Source organism: Aptenodytes patagonicus, chromosome 5 (genome assembly GCF_965638725.1).
Source record: "Aptenodytes patagonicus chromosome 5, bAptPat1.pri.cur, whole genome shotgun sequence".
NCBI classification, from domain to species: domain Eukaryota; kingdom Metazoa; phylum Chordata; class Aves; order Sphenisciformes; family Spheniscidae; genus Aptenodytes; species Aptenodytes patagonicus.
This window is the reverse complement of record NC_134953.1, coordinates 76,468,322-76,484,131: the sequence shown is the minus strand read 5'-3', so window position 1 is coordinate 76,484,131 and position 15,810 is coordinate 76,468,322. Positions and strand designations below refer to the sequence as shown.

The 15,810-nt window shown below is 37.1% G+C and overlaps 1 protein-coding gene across 2 annotated transcripts in view; it reads left to right on the top strand.

Moving 5' to 3' along the window:
* BCAR3 (BCAR3 adaptor protein, NSP family member) overlaps positions 1–15,810 on the top strand; it is a 118,785-nt gene that overhangs the window by 11,991 nt on the left and 90,984 nt on the right. Inside the window, exon 1 of one of the 2 annotated variants that reach the window (XM_076337761.1) lies at positions 15,763–15,783. The exons of the other annotated variant lie outside the window; for it this stretch is intronic. The gene's annotated coding sequence lies outside the window, so the exon portion shown is untranslated. Of the gene's footprint in view, positions 1–15,762; positions 15,784–15,810 lie in introns of those variants that run through there. 2 annotated transcript variants of the gene reach the window in all.

Here is a 15,810-nt window from a genome sequence, read left to right as displayed (position 1 = left end):
ACGTTGAACTAGCAAGTGATTTTTATAGCTAAATCTTGCTTATTCGTTGTTCCATAGTCTTCCTTCCAATTTTTGTCTCATAAAACCAGTCATTGAAGTTAATGCAACTTATCACCCTGCAGAAGTTACAGTATGAAGAAACAAAAAGCTGCACATCAAAGGCTTTTCTGTGCAGACACAAAGGCTTCTTTGTGATGAATGTGCAGAGTTAGCTCTGCCACTCTAAATAGGCAGTGAATTTTCCTCAATTCTAGCACTGAAGTAAAATAATGTCCTTTATTCTTTTAGGGGGCTTTACTTCTGCTTCCAGAATGCTGGCAGGCAGTAAGTATTGACTTAACAACCCAAAAAATTTATTTCCTGTGTTCAGAATTGTGATACACATTTATATAAGTTTATCTTGGTTTATTCAAATTAGTAATAGGTACCAGCCTTTTCTGCAGCAAAGTGAAACAAGCAGCCTCCAGAGTCAGTGATATCTGGAAATTATAGGAATCGCTGATAACAAGATCTCTTATTTTTTGCCATCACCCTCCATGGAAGTAATGTAACTACTATTATTATTGCAATACATGACTGTAGTTAATTTTGTAAATATTTGAGTTTGCAGCCACTAGGGTGTGGAATCCAGAAAAATAGTCTGAAAATGCTGAAAGAAATACCATCACAGACCCCATCCAAAATTACCAAGCCATTTGGGTAGATGTTTACACCCAGATAGAGGCGCAGGGACATTGCAATCAGGTTTTGATACAAGTGGCCTTTATTCAAGAAGCTCACTACAAAATTATCACTTGCTTTCGTGAGTGTTGTGATGACAAGGTATTCTATTGTATGTGTAACAGTGGGAATGTGGCTTCTTAATTTACCTTCAAGCACTAATCCTATTCAAGGCTAGTTTGGAAGTGAAATGGGCACTTTTTGTATTTGGTATGAATTGCTATTCTATTACATAGAGGCCTTATGGTTTTTGACTGACAGTTTTGCATCTTGTTTTTCAGCAACACAGTTATCTACTGGAGATAGCTGTATGTTTTATGTTACTAATCAGAACGAGAAAACAGTGAAACGACATTTGGTGAAAGTGTGAGAAATGGTGTCTCTAGGCAGGCTGGACAAGTAACATTCACACTGAGTTAAAATGGAATAGCGGAACCTGGCAGAGGAGTTACTTTGGAATCCCTGGAAGATGTGAGAGTACCGTGGAAGGGCCAGGTGAACAAAAGAAGGGGCAGAGGAGAAACATAAAGACCTGGGCTATGGAGAAAGAAAGTAATGTTGATGGTGCTAATAAAACTTTGGTAGGGGGTGGTTGGCTTTGGGCTGAGATTGTTCTTTCAGGGTCTTCACTCCTGCAGTGCAGAATGGGGTTAGGGTGAGTGTGCAGCTAATTGCCAGTAGAACATAATGAAATCAGTCCCCAACAGCCTCTACTAGTTTGCTTCTTCGTAAAATCAGAAATTCAGATTGTTTTGCAATCTCTGTGCTGGCAGAGCTTGCGTGACATACATCTGGCATGGAAGTTTACACCTGTAAGCCATATGTAGCTCAACGTTAATATACTTATGTAAATGATAAAATTAGTTTTCAACTCATGGATTTTAACATTCCTGACATCATACCTGTCTTCCTTGGGGTTATACCTAAAAGCAATCTGGTGACCTGTTGTTTTGCACCAGGAGATACTGGTTTGTTATGGTCCCAGTAAGGAAGACACTCAGACTGTAAAGTATTGCTTAAAATACCATTTATTGGCACTAACACTGGAAAGAAAAAGGATAGCGTAGATAATTTTACATCCTTCCAGATGCTGAGTTGTGTGGTATGGAACAGGTCTCAGAGCCCAGCACGCCAGGAAGATCCTGTCCATGGAAAGGTCATCTGACGTTTTGGTCTTTTGAGCTCTTACAGGATTTTCGTGAAACAATTCTAGTTCTCATTTCTACTGTCAAACAGAAAGCCGGTTCACTTGAGAACTGTTTGCTGCACTTTTAGATAAAGACAAGGACACACAGATGATGTAATCGCCAGTACCGAGTGGGAGCTGCCTGCAGGCTCCTCTGTTCCAGCTAGCTGGCTAAGTTGACCCTGCAGCCAAGGGAAATGTGCCGCACAGCACAGGTCTGACAGCCAAGCTGTACACACAGTGCAGCACTGGCCTGCACCTGTTATGCGGATCACTAACTCCTCAATACAGTGGTCTTCTGGTTAGGATCAATACAGCTGTGATTCAAGAAAAAATCACTTGGATATATAATTGCAAAGTGATGCAATTATAAATCTAGGTTTTGAGAGCATAAATGTTTTCAGGGCAGATACACAGTCTGGGTGAGTGGGGAATGATCCTAACTGAAACTCCTAAGTGGCTTCCATAGCCTAATAATAATAATAATGTACGATAAAATAGAATGTGATGCCTGGAGTAGGTAAGTTTACCTCTCCCTATTAAGCTGTTGAGCCCTGGACTGGTGGAGGGTGTTTTGAGCTTGTGCATAGTTTCACATTGATGTAAACACGTCAATTTTGTTGTTGTTGTTGTTTGTCAGTTTGTTTGTTTGTTTGTTTGTTTGTTTAAAGTTTTTCTTCCAGTTTATTAGTAAACTTTTTTTGCAGAAATTTTTTGTAAGAAATATTTTTTAAAGAAATAGCCTGCAAAACTCTCAGCTGAAAGTAGGAACTTCTGTATTTCATGACTCATTGGCAAATAGTTGGCACATTTTTCACCTAGTAGAAAAGTAATAATAATAATTGAAAATAAGGTGTGAAAAAGTTCAGTCAACACAGTATACAGCTTCTCCTTGATTGGGGGGTGGGGGGAGAGAAACTCACTGCTCAGTTATTGTCACTGATTCATCAGCTGCCGTCTCCTAGGCAGGTCCGACTGCTGATTGGGCATAGGGCTTCTCAAGGTGTGTCTTTTGCCAAGAAGCCTTTGCATTTTAAGAGTACATAACAGACCATGATAACCTCCTTCTCTGGTAAGAACTGTTGTATGTGTATTTATTAATCAGTACTGTCGTATCGTTATGAACAGTGCTCACTGGTTAATGACAAATAATTAGGTGTGCTAGCAGATGTCTCCAACCAACTTTTTGTGGGTTTAAAATTTGGAAAGATCTTAATCTTGGATCTTAATTGTGGCAGTTATTCCTCAGTATGCTAGTACTGTTTTTTAAAATTCGGAATTAAAAGAAATGTGAATAGTTAATAGTAAGGGGTATTCTCAAATCCACAGAGAATAAGATAAAGATCTTCTTTGTAATAATGTAGTATTTTGAGAGAGAAATGTTTATAATGAGATTTTACATGGTCTGCATTTTTCATAAAAATTGTATGTGTTAACTATTTGCAAGTTAAGTAATACAGGGAATCTTTCTTCTCGTGTTGTATAATGTTCAGGGCAATTTTATTTTTTTCAGACATCTGAATTGGTTTTCTATTTTTTTGTCAATTTATCAATCTAAATTATTTGGAAGATAAAATTAATCTTATTTTAACATATCTTTTCAGCTGCCTTTGAAAAAATAAGGGAGTATCTTGAGGAAAAATACAGGACTGTGTTGAATAAATTTTTGTTTTGTAATTGATAGTTTTATATCAACTTTACTATCATCAAATGAAAAGACACAATGATTGCTTTGAGAGAGACACAGAGGGATTGAAAAGCTTTGAAACATGCTACGTAGACAAGTTTGCATGTAAATGTCTGTGATCTAATACCATTGGAGTACGGTAGAAACGGCTTAGGAAAACAGCAGCTGTAATACCCAGTCGGTGTAATGTCTGCTTTCCCACTTTTAAAGCAGTAGTGCTGTGTTAGAGCTCATTTCACATGACTGTACTTGTTGCTGCTCTTGGAAAAATGTTGCAGTCATGGCACAAGCATCAGCTTCTTTGTGAGGGATGATACAGTGAGCCATACTAAAAAGAGGTTTTCATTTTAATGTTGCAGTAGTAATGATCTTATTTTTAGCAAATATATAACTGAAAACAAACAAAGAACCTTTTGATGATAAATAACTCGTTTTAAGCAGAGAGATATTTAAGAAATAACTCTTTCACCAAACTGTCAAATATACAAGGATTGTCTTAGATATTCAGACTAAGGTTTCTTGCTATTAAGTTACATGTATTGGGTTCTAGTGCTTCTGCATATTTCTTATTTTTGGAGCACCAATTTTGTGCTTTAGAATAATAGGATCCTGTTCTTCACGTACATCAGGAGCATCTCCACAGTCAGTAACGTTACGGAGTTACGTTATGGAGTTTTTTCTCAGAATTTTAACTCTCAGCACCAGTCAACACCAGAGGGTGCCGAAGTGCAATACAATATTCACAAATTCCTAGTAAAATAGTGTCATATACATAATATACCTTTTCTAAACATTGCTGTTTTGATCTCTCTCAGCCTTTTCTTGTTTGCGTGTTCACCACCGTGATACTGTAATACCAGAATGCCCCTGGTTCTAGGTTTCCTTATAATGATAGCAACACATTCCTCCCACCAGTGGCTGGCATTGTCAAAGGATTTTCAAGTGTGCAGATAAACTTTACTTAGCTATAGCAGTAGTTTATGTCATGCCCTTGTCTTGCTTGTCCTGGCTTTAGTTTTATGTGCAGGGGTCAGAGGCTGTGGTTTCTATTTCTATATGCCATGCTGTCAGCAAAGGAAGAAGTTAGTAAGAACTTTGAAATGCATTAATCATTCTTAGGCAAGACCTCATGGTGCAATTAATTTTATAATTCCCTTATTTATGTGATGTTTTTGTCCAGGCTGAAGCTTTTAGGATCCACCCATGCTCCTCTGTTCAAGCTCATTTCCTCAAAGTCTTGCAGCTAGCGTGCTTCAACACAAAGGGAACCAAAATGCAAGTGCTATTGATAGAGGCACTTGCATTTTATGAGCTTAGAAAATTGACTTCAAGAAATGAAATCTTGTGCCTTTGTTCCTTGGATGGCAAAAATTATAAGGTACTGTGACTGAATGACATATATTTTTAGGTTGTTTTTACTTTCAAAAGTAAAAAATACCATACCTTATAGTCCCTACTGCTGAAGAACTGCAGCGTATTTCTGAAGTCGGTTTTAGTTCATGAACCAGCTAGGGGAAGATCCATGTCTCGGGCTAAAGAATACTCTCAGACAGTATTTGTCAGACTTGAGTCAAGGAGAATCATTCAGCAGTTTACAGTCATTATAACAGTGGACCAGATTAGTGAATGTCCTCTGTGTGCATGTGCATTTATTTGATCAAGTGCTCGTAAAGAAGCAAAAGCTTCTTTGTGTCTTCCTCTTTGGTTACACTCAGTAATAAACTGATTTCAAATAATAAACTGCTAAGTCTAAAATTCTTGAAAGCAATCATTAATTTCATGCTCATAATTTTTTTTTTCTGCCCCAGCAGCTGATTGCAATCACCAGTGCCAATGTTCAGACACTTACCTACCTGATTTGTTGCGTTGAAGATAGATATCTAAGTGCATTATTGGTTCCTGCAGTAAATTACACCTCCAAATTGTGCAAGGATTGCATAATCCTTTGCAGTGGATTATATGGTTGGAATTATAATTAGATGCCAGGCTAAGAACTCTTTTTGTCATATAAAAGGGTTTCTGAAAAGAGGGAAAATAATCTAGTCACTGTTGGAGTCTTTTCTGTATATTTTTTTAATGAAAGGCCTGTCACTTTATTTGTTGGAGTAGTGTCATCAGATTAGTGCTGCTTTCTTAAGTGTGTCTAATCTCATTTGATTCAAGCATCATGGAATAAAAAAAAAATCAATGTAGCATAGGTTTGTTTTGAAATAAAATAGCAAATCAGTAAACATCGCTTCATCATGTTTAATTAGCTAACGGGGATTTTCTGATGCTATTAAGCAGGATCTGAACTAGCAAATTGGATGTAGGCTTATTTATTTATAGGGAAGTTCTGGTGTGGAAACTGGAAACTTTAAATCTGACTCTTTTCCTTTATACAGACACGTTCTTTTTTAATTTAACAGAAATTAGAAAAAGGTTTGTCTGTATATTTTCAGTAGCTCCTTCAATAATGTGAAGCGTTTCTTTTGATCTCCTTCCACCAAGCTATGAAATTGAAAAGATTAATACTTGCCTCCATCTTTGGATCATTTGTAGGAAATAAAAGATCATAAACAACTCAAATTCCTTTACATATCAATATATCAAATGCAAATCAAGTGAACTTTGCCCTGTTAGAGCAGTGACCTTCAACCAGACTCTGAGTCAAGAATTTCTGTTTCCAAGGCTTCTCATTCTTGCTGAGTATTTTCCTGGCATAATGTATGGATCTTTTGTGGTGTGTTGTTTGCTGGAGAATGAATGAAGGCCCTCTGGCTCATTTATCCTACTGTCTCACTTGGGATTTGAACTATGTTGCCAGAAAAGAAAGTCCAGTGCTCTCACTTTCCATTCTAATCCCCTCATCATTAGGCTTGCTATAGCAGTTCCCTGTTGCATGAATATTTTTTCAACTATGGAACCTAGCGGTAGTTTTGGAGAGTCAGTAAAAGTTGAGTGGTTTTGAACGATAGCTAACATTTACTGAATATTGTATGGTTGTGCTTTTGAAGCTCTCCGTCATCATAAACATTTTGTATCTTAGAATGAGAAAAAAGATCTGTATTTTTAATAATTTCATTTCACTTCCTCCATACGCTGTCTTTCTTTTTTCAGTTTGGTTGGTCTCTTTTTGTATTTTCCTTGTCTTAAACAGTTGAAATTAGGGCTATCTGATATATTATCATAACACTGATACAAAAAGTATAGTAGATTGAAAAGGGTTGTGGGTTGTTTTGGGTTTTTTGGGGGGTGGGCTGGGGTGTTTGTAGGGTTTTGGTGGGTTTTTTTTTAAGAAAAGGACTCACTTTGTATGCAGGCAGATACCATTTAAGAAGAAAAATACTGTTATCAAATATAACTGTCTTGATTTCCAAATCAAGGAAATAGGAATTTCCTTGGAATAGATCGTGGCTTTTTTGTTCACTATATATAAGACACATTGATAAGAGTTTATACATAATTATTAAAAGGCTTTCCTTTAAAAATTATTAATTTGAATTTATAATTAGACCCAAGAGGGGGTAATTTCAGTGTGACCGTTGAAATTGCACATAGGTTCTGGTTTAAATTGTATATTTACAGTATAAGTACACTGATTTGTTTGTGAAGTTCATTTTGCAGATCCAGAAATACGGGTAAACATCTAATCTGGTTCACATTTTGTTAATGGGGTAAGGAACAAACTCCATTTCAAAGATTCTTTAGTGGGAATACATGAGATTTTTTGTAGTAAAGAATGATCTTTTGTGCAATTATCTTTAACTGGATTATGTCACAGAATTGCGTTGTATTTATCAACCTCCTGCTAGGTCTGGATAGCTTGCTAAGAAAATAATATAACCCTGTTTTGACAGAATGCACTTTTTAGACATAGTTTTTGGGAGAACAGAATAAATTCTTCTACAGATTTTCTTTCTTGAATTAATTATGCAAGAAATGGCAAGGCTATAATCTGTATAGTTTAACCTTATTAGTTGATGTTATTAGAGTAAATGGTTATTAATGACTTTAAGAAAACCTATTATTACTTACCATAAAGTTTGGGGCTGGTTTTTTTAATTAAAGATCCAAAGTATCACTATGATTCTACTGAATGTATGAGCTGGCTGGGGCATCTCTGCACCTTACATCACTGACTGATAGCTGAAGCAATTGTCTCATTCTAAGAAGAAGGGTTAAGGACCATCAACAAAGTTGGCACAGAAGAATGTGTGGAAAGCCTGACATTCACCTGTAGGGAGGGCTGTTGTTATTGACGGACTGTAACACTGGTCACGGAATAGCTGCATCAGTTCTCTAAAATGGTAACTGAATATTCTATTCTATCAGAGATCTTCTGTGTTGATCTCTGTAACAGTACCTACTGTCTTCAGAATGAGACACATTTAGGATGTTGAACTTCTGAATAATAAATATTTAGATACTAAATACCAAAATTATTTTTTGAAATATCGATCCCTACTCCAGAATCCCTAATTTCACTGGTATCTCTGTTTGATGCCTGTCTTTTAGAGGTGTTATGTACCCGTATCTTTGAGGACTGATATCTTTGTGATATCTCCTTTAGAAATCAAGTCTGATTGTTTTACTGTTATCTCTAAACAACTGACAAAACTTAAAATCCAGTTACGGCCTCAGATTTTTCTGAACTTGCTGATTCTTTATAGCATTGGCAAAGGACCTTAAACCAGTTACTTAAAGCAACTGTAAAATAGCATAGCTCATTGTTCTGGAAAATGCTAAGTGGTGAAAATCCCTTGGAAGCTTTGTGACACAGTAGACATAATATAACCGTGGAAAAAGTAGCAGAAACTTCAATGTTTCATTACACAGTTAAAAGATTAAAAATGGGGAGATTTTTAATCCTAAACTTCACTGTCAAGTAGTGGATTGATACATTTTAGACTGATCTGTTATTTTTAAATCTGTGATCCATTTGCTTGTCTGAACCCCAGTTGTATTTCAGCAGTATACTTTCCTGTCTTTTTCTTACCCTACATCACAACTGTTCAGAATATTAACAATTTTTTAAAAATCTCACACCTCTGCTGTTAACTCTCCATTAAGACCTGACAAAATAAAGCTAATCAAAAAACTGCCTTGAAGAAGGCATTGCTTTACAGGGATTCAGTCAAAAGACGGCATACCAACTGATGTAATTCAAGTATGGAGTTTTTTTTTAACAATGGGGAGAAAAATTGTTTATTTAAAAAAATGGAAACCTGTTATCTAGCCAAGCGTTGATCTAGTTCCAGAGCAATTAACATGTTTACAGACTCTTCCACTAGTAAAACTGCACTATTGCTCATGTAATGGTGGGGAAGGAAAAAAAAAAACCAAGGAAAATTCTAGTCATTCTTGTGTGTCAGTTTTTTCTCTAATCATGCTTTACTGCAGGCTTTCAGATCTTTGTTTTGGTCTGTGCTAGATGCTTGTTCTCTAGTCTCTCTTTATGAACTTCAGCTTAAAATTTTCTTGACTGTCTTTTCATCTGGCTGGTTTTAGCTTCTGTTTTTCTTCCTCTTTACTGCATCTCACATTTCTCTGTCTGGGCCTTTCCTATTAATATGGAGTTTATTTCCTACTTTTTGAAAATACTTTTGGAAAGACTTCTCTAGAAGGGGAGGAGTCTATGAATCTGTAAGATGAAAGTGAACAGTAAAAGGACAAGATGGTTTGAGGAGGGGAATAAAATAGAGTTGTTTAGTTACACCTAGAGAGAGAAGGACTTCAGAAAAACTGCAATAATATTAAAAAAGATCAGAATTAGCAAAAACAGTTTAGGAAACTTCTCACATTACTCCGTCCATGAAATTTGGGAACCATCAATAATCTCTAACGTTTCAGTGAAGGAAAGAAGAGGTCTCAGTGATTTTTCATACAGATAGGAGGCAGAAGTCCTCAAGCGCAGTGTTCTTGACTGGCATTCCACTGTGTGGAACTTTCTGTGTACAAGCTCTGTTTGCACACCCACGCCCTGCCATGTCATTAGAACTGAGAGCAGAAAATTTCCTTACAATGTTAAGTATCTTATGGAAATTTTTCTTTATATTGTAGCTTAATGTACTTGGGAAACTTTCATATAGTCCTCTCACAACTACACACAGTACAATGACTACTGTGTTACAGACTGGGGTACTTCTTTCATCAGATTTCTGTATGTATCAGTTAATGTTAGCGTGACTTTTAAGATTAACATGGATACTTGTGCTAATAAACCTCAGGTTTTACAATGCAATGCTGTCAGTCTTGAAACTTGCTTACCCTCTTGTTCCAACAGAGAACAGACCCGCCCCCACAGTGAGCCTAATCTAGGCTCCCTTTGAAAGCCTGTCTATTTAAACAAGCGCTCCAGGACAGGAGATGAGCTAGGTTCTGTTTTAGTTTCATTTTGTGGAATACCACTGCTGATGTAGAAGCCTGTGTTACTTTTGCATGCAGATTTACTGTTGTATTGTAAACATTTAGAATGTCTTTGAAATAGGTGGAGTATAAATGAAGGAAAATATATCAAAGGAGAGCTGCTGTTACTACTGCACAGTTGTAAATGAGCTGTTTCTGTCTTCTTTTGCTCTTCTAATGAGAATACATAAAGCTTCAGACAGATGCCAGAGGAAAAGTTTAATGAGTTAAACTTCAGTGCTTAAAAGCACCAAAGCACTCCTTTCAGGTTGTACTTGATACAGCATAAAATTTGTGATGAGGAGTTTATCTGGTAATTGCAAGATTACAGACATAACACAATCAAAGGCAAAGTAGTACTGCAGGTGGAAGCCCAATGCTTCACCTGCAATGCGTTGGGATTTTAACGCAATCTAAGGTACACTTGTGCCACTCAACAGGTGTGCAGATACTGGTGCAAATTCAGGGCTTGGCTGAAGCAGTAAGCTTTGCTCTGAATCACAGCTGAGTTCCTGTAAGTTACACTTGAGAACCAAAGTTCTGCTTGATGGTGTCCTATACTGCAGCAGTATGGGTTGTCCTGTCTCTGCACTGGTGCGATGTTATTGCAGCAGATTGCTATGCAATATGGTGAGGTGAGGCTGGAGAGCCTTCTGATGAAGAGGCTCAGCGCGCAGCACAGTGTCAATGGAAGCTTGTTATGAGGAATGCCCCAGTACAGAAGTCAGCAGGTAAGGAAAGCTCAGTGGTGATGACTGAGAAATCAATAGAATCCAACCTCAAGCCTTCATTTAAAGGTGGTTCATGGCTTGAATGCAGTAACACTGCATCAAGGAGTCAGGGGGAAACAGGAAGGGACTGGAAAGAAATCCTTTGGGCTATCTGCAGAAAGACCAATAAAACTGTCGTGTAGGCAGACTTGGTAAAGCATGAAGTTTGCTACCACAAAATTAATCAAAAATACTTTGAACAAATTTGAATTGGCACCGCAAGTTTAGACTGGCTCAGCATTTTGTGTTATCCACCTGTGGTGTTTTTTTATCTGGCTGTAGGAATCCTGGCACTGCCTTTACCATATCTTCAAAGGGAAAGGAAATAGTTCTTTGTTTATCAGACTTGCCCTGTGTTCACAAAAATATGACTGGTAGCATTTTTGCAAGTAAACTCAGTTGATTCAAAGAAATTCCTGATTCACCACCAATGTTTTCTCCAATTAGAACCCAAGGATCTTAACATTTCAGCTAGCCAGCTTTTTGAGTCCAAAGGCGTAGCAGAAAAATAAGCTATTGCTTTTTGCACATACTATCAGATGGTAGAATTTAGCAAGTAAAGGCTCCGTCTGACTCTTACAGGCAGACTGACTTACTAAGAAGGTTGATGAGATTATGACCAATACTGCCCTTTATGGCTGAGCTCCCCATAAATTGCAATTTTTAGCCCAAATTTTAATGATACTCTGAATTTTTTTTATTGCTAGCTGTCTCAACGCAAGTTACCTGGTCTTGTGAGTTATAGCCCTAAATGTCATGTATGCAAGGACATTCAGTTTAGAAGAGGGGAGAGAACATCAATCTAAAATTAAAATAGACTTAAGGTTAAAACTACATTTGTTCCAGCTTTGTGCCTGGTGCTCTATAGATCATTCTCACTGAATACAGTAGTTTATTTTAATAAGCCTGCTTATTTGGACTTGATGATCTTAAAGGTCTTTTCCAACCTAAATGATTCTATGATTATTGATCATCTTCAGGAAGTGCACTCTTTTTCTTTTCCTGTGTAATAAGCTGGTTAAAAAGACACAAATCAATGAGTGATTTTACTTTCTGAGGGGGTTGAATTTACAACTAAATTATTTTTTATTTCAGACAAAGTTAATTATTTCTCTTATTGCTTATTATGCAGCTTTATGAAGTATATCTGGAGGTAGCAGGTAGTATGTTATGCTCTGCTCTAAACCTCTAAACAGTTCTTATCGCTTCATTCTTTGCTAGGTAACCAGATATCTTAAGCAGTCGATGTTTTTGCTATTCACTTGCTTTAGAAGTAATACCAGGAATTTTTCTAACAAAATATCATTTGCTATGATATCAGTTTGCTATGTTTTATAAGGAAGAAATATTTTTATTTCAAAGTAATTAACTGTAAAAAGTTACAAAATATGTCTTTTAAGTTAAATGAAAGCACCATGGCTTAGCAGGAATGTATTTTTCCTGTTCTCTTAGATCTTATCGTTAAGTACATTTTGTCACTAGGATTCTGTTTGTTCCAGTTGCGTACTGCATCTCACAAAACCAACAGTTATAATCTAAGTAATCAATATGAAATGTTTTGTCTAGTGTCTTTTCCTCTTAATCCATTATTTAAATAAATAGAAATAGTTTACATTAGGGGTTGTGCTTGAAATTGTAAAATAAAAGTCAACAAAAATGAATGCATAGATGGCTAGGGAAACGTACCAGGCATGGCTTGGCAGCTTGGGGTACCAGACTAATGGTGAGGAGCGAGAGGGAGAGAGAAGGAAGGAAGAGATGATTCCTGTTGTTAACTACACAGTTCAGAAGTTTAGAGCAGCCAAGCAGTAAGAATATGTGCACGTGAGAGCAAAGGCAGGTTGCAGAGTAGAGAGGCCCAAGACTACTAAGCTGTTGCAGGAAAGGAGAAACCAAGCTCAGATAAACTGAGACTTTTGTTCTAATCCATTTCAATGCAAAATCAGCTGGGTTTGCTCAAACCACCTTTATCAGTGTCTTAAGCTAAAAAGATTGATTTAGCACTGGCGTATGTGAGGAGTGCCAGCACAGCCCTTTCTTTTGTTACACTGCAATAAACTGCAGTATAGGGGCATAATGAAGCACAACTTGAAAAGAGAGCATGTGTTTGTCCGTGGGTCATAATTTAGCGAACACACACCTGTGCTCTATTTTGTTATTATTAGTGCTGCCAGTTTGATTCTTATCACAAGTCTAATTTGGTAGATTAGATAGCACTCAATTCCTAGAGTTAATTGGTCATGTGAATATCTCAGCCTTTAAAAAAAAAAAAAGTTACCTTATTTGTAGAACAACTTGAAGAAAGACCTAAATTTAACATAAAAGTTCAAGCACCAGAAGGCAAATAAAAAGCAGATTGTTATTAAACAAAAAATTGTGGGGCCTGATTTGGGAGTTCTGTGTGTATAGAGTCAGATATTGTCTATGAGCAGCTTTATTAAAAAATACAGCAGTCCTACTATTTCCTTCCCCTTCTGAAAGGCAGAAGAGGTGAAGATGAATTTATTCTATGATAAAACATTTCAGAAACCTATTGCAGTAGTAACCAGTAGCTGAAGAACTTGAAATAGGTTCTTTATCTGAGTTGTCCTGGATCTGCACATTTTTAAAAAATGCACATGCTGCAGGGGGGCAGTTGTTTTGTTTTGTTTGCTTTGTAAAGAGGACCATTTCACATATCCAATTTAGCATTTGACCACGCAAACAGTAGACTTGGTGCAGTGGAGGTTAGTAACTTCTGGGTTGATATGGCTGAGGAATTGAAAGGAGCAGGGCTAGAACATTTTAAATTGGATTAGTCTACAGTGACATTTTAGCTTGGAATCACAGTTGTAATTTCATTTTCTCTTGATCCCCTCTCCCCACAGAGCTTAGCATGCTAGTTTTAAGCAGATTTCTGATTATATGGCATTTGCAGTCTGTTACTGTTGGGTGCATTATAGGCTCTGGCTGTTCAAGCTGAGAAGCAGCTGTGGAGTCTTTTCAACAGTGCACGCTGGCTCAAGTTCAGCATTGCACTTACACTTACGCTGCTTGTGATTGGCTTCAGGTGCAGGCAGAATGAATTCCCATCTAGCTACAAAAGACCACGTAGGCATACAGAAAGAGGAAAGACTTCCTAGACTGTAGTGATCAACACTTTCTGTTGAAGTGCTTGATGATCTTAGGTCTATTTATTTATTTAACTAGACTCTGCATCACATAAATACTATTACAGTTAGCCCTAGTCTTCAAAATATCTGCTAAGTTGCATGTACTGAATAAATTTGGAGATTTGTACAGTCTTTTCTGGTGAGATGCTAGGTTCATTAATACTTGATCACCTGATTGCTGTCAGATCACCTGCCAGGGCAAATCTGACCTGCATCAGGCATGAACATTTACCAGTTCTGTCAATCAATAAGCATACACAATACACTATTCATGTTAACTTTAGGCCAGTTGCAGGAGGATGGACAATAACTAGTCTGGGCGTAGAGTTAGGGAATCGCCAATATGCTAGATCAAGTATTATTAAAGTCTGCAAGAGCAAAGTGACACTTTCAAAAACCTTTGAACTAATTTGCACTGGTGGAGCAGGTTTGTGCCAGATCCGCACTCCAAGTGAAATGTAGGAACATCTGCATGGAATCAGACCAAAAGCATATCAGTCTCTTCATAGGACAAGCTTGTGCTTATAAAAGTGTTGTAAGAACATAAGTATACAGGGATACTTATTACCCCAGGATATCACCGCAGCTGTTGGTAGTTCATTGTGTAAGGATTTTCAGAGTCTTTGGTTGTCTCTGTGTCTTTGTTTTAAATAGTTTTTTATTTTGTTGTTTTGTTTTCTCTGCGCATACTGTCTTTTAAGCTCATTTATACTTTTGCTACCCAGAACATCTGTGACAGTATGTTCCCCATTGAATACGACTGTGTGAAAAACTGCTTCTTCTGTTTTAGAGCTTCTGCTTAATAATTAAAAATATGTTGATGTTATGAAGTGGAGAAAGTTGCACTCCTGTTATGTAAGGAAGGTAAATGAAGGGTAGTTAGTTTATGCCTTCCATAAGCCATACATAAAGAATGATGAAACACTGTCTTAGTTGTTTCTTGTAAGCTACTTGTGATAGGTATTGGCTACCTACCAACTGAAAATACCTGGTTTGAAGTCTGACATAAGGATAAAGTAACTCAGTGTTTGTGGTATTATTTGTGAAATGTCTGGAAAACAGGAGAAAACCAAACAAGGAGAAAACGAAATAGATACATTCCATATAACTGAATTATTCTGACACAATAGTCTGAGGAGATGTTAAGGCATACACTTTAATTAGCTGTGAATGATAATCTGCTGTGTGGTTACTGAGTTGCTGAGTCAGTATGTATTTAAGTCCTGGTTGGTATTTTGTAGACTCTTTAGCTTTACGTAAACATTGGCCAGAACAGCATATACAAGCTGAGTAATGTCTTGTGTTTGTTTCTCTGTAGTCTGTAATAGATCTGCTAAATGTCAGACTGAACTAAAAATCCAGGTTAGAAGCGTCACTTCAGTGCCTAGCCTGCCAACAACATTTATGCTAATGGTTTCTTTTCAAAGAATTCACTATCCTTAAGTCCTTCACAACAATTTGTCAAAATTTTACCAAGAATATTTTTATTATGATAGCTTAAAACAATGATTTGAACAAGGAAACATGAAGCAAATCGGGGATTAAAATAAATGAACAAGAGTATTGATAGTCTGCTCAGTACATTGTGCGATACTGCACATTCCTACTGGCTCTGTCTGCTCTGAGCTATTATTGTAACAACCACTCCTCTAGGTTCAGGCTGAACAGCATGTGTAATGTCTGTGACAGTTTGAGCCCTTGGAGATGGAATTGGTTGAACAGAGTAGTCTATTCAGATAAATGCAGGGGATTCATTCACATGGAAATCATTCCTGGCACAGTTGATAGAAAGTATGAGTGAAAGAGGAAACAAAAAGGAGCCACAGAGGGCTGCACTCCCAGCACCAGTAAACCAGCAGAGCTTCATTGTTCACGATACATGTAAGTTACTTTACATCACATCAGTCT